Source organism: Triticum aestivum, chromosome 5D (assembly GCF_018294505.1).
Source record: "Triticum aestivum cultivar Chinese Spring chromosome 5D, IWGSC CS RefSeq v2.1, whole genome shotgun sequence".
NCBI classification, from domain to species: domain Eukaryota; kingdom Viridiplantae; phylum Streptophyta; class Magnoliopsida; order Poales; family Poaceae; genus Triticum; species Triticum aestivum.
The window spans coordinates 71424383-71425755 of NC_057808.1; the positions used below are offsets into that span (position 1 = coordinate 71424383).

Consider the following 1373-nt stretch of genomic DNA (forward strand, 5'->3'; position numbering starts at 1 on the left):
GGGGGGGGAGTAAGTAGTATATATAGGGCATTATCCATTATTAGGCAACGGTTGTAATGGTAGTAAGAATGACAATCATCTTTGCAGTGGACCTGGGAGTGGAAAGCATAAGGGACGAAGGCGGGGGTAACATGTCTGATGCGATCATACCAGCACTAAAGCACCGGATCCCATCAGAACTCCGAAGTTAAGCGTGCTTGGGCGAGAGTAGTACTAGGATGGGTGACCTCCTGGAAAATCCTCGTGTTGCATTCCCTTTCTAATTATTTTTTGCGCCTCGTGACAAACATATCGCATGTGCGCGATATATATTAACCCCGTTATATTATTTTTGACATTTGCGATATGTTTTAGCTCGCTGCTCATTGGTCACGCGTCTAGAGGAGGCTTTGTGGCGCGAGGAGCGCGTTCTGAAAGGGGTAAAAAAATACGTGTTGCTGCGGTATAGAGGGAGGGGTGGAAACCGTGGTAAACTCGTCTCCGTGTTTGAGGGGGGGGAGTAAGTAGTATATATAGGGCATTATCCTTTATTAGGCAACGGTTGTAATGGTAGTAAGAATGACAATCATCTTTGCAGTGGACCTGGGAGTGGCAAGCATAAGGGACGAAGGCGGGGGTAACATGTCGGATGCGATCATACCAGCACTAAAGCACCGGATCCCATCAGAACTCCGAGGGTGGGGTGGAAACCGTGGTAAACTCGTCTCCGTGTTTGAAGGGGGGAGTAAGTAGTATATATAGGGCATTATCCATTATTAGGCAACGGTTGTAATGGTAGTAAGAATGGCAATCATCTTTGCAGTGGACCTGGGAGTGGCAAGCATAAGGGACGAAGGCGGGGGTAACATGTTGGATGCGATCATACCAGCACTAAATCACCGGATCCCATCAGAACTCCGAAGTTAAGCCTGCTTGGGCGAGAGTAGTACTAGGTTGGGTGACCTCCTGGGAAGTCCTCGTGTTGCATTCCCTATTTAATTATTTTTTGCGCCTCGTGACAAACATATCGCATGTGCGCGATATATATTAAGCCCGTTATATTATTTTTGACATTTGCGATATGTTTTAGCTCGCTGCTCATTGGTCACGCGTCTAGAGGCGGCTTTGTGGCGCGAGGAGCGCGTTCTGAAAGGGGTAAAAAAATACGTGTTGCTGCGGTATAGAGGGAGGGGTGGAAACCGTGGTAAACTCGTCTCCGTGTTTGAGGGGGGGGGGAGTAAGTAGTATATATAGGGCATTATCCATTATTAGGCAACGGTTGTAATGGTAGTAAGAATGACAATCATCTTGGCAGTGGACCTGGGAGTGGCAAGCATAAGGGACGAAGGCGGGGGTAACATGTCGGATGCGATCATACCAGCACTAAAGCACCG

General features: G+C 48.0%; 2 non-coding genes across 2 annotated transcripts; both read left to right on the forward strand.

Moving 5' to 3' along the window:
• The first annotated feature begins 136 nt into the window (after positions 1-136).
• On the forward strand, positions 137-255 carry LOC123126594 (5S ribosomal RNA). The gene has a single exon (XR_006461828.1). It is a non-coding gene; the product is annotated as a 5S ribosomal RNA (ribosomal RNA).
• A 596-nt stretch (positions 256-851) lies between these two features.
• On the forward strand, positions 852-970 carry LOC123126642 (5S ribosomal RNA). Its single transcript, XR_006461874.1, has one exon. It is a non-coding gene; the product is annotated as a 5S ribosomal RNA (ribosomal RNA).
• The last annotated feature ends 403 nt before the right edge of the window (positions 971-1373 follow it).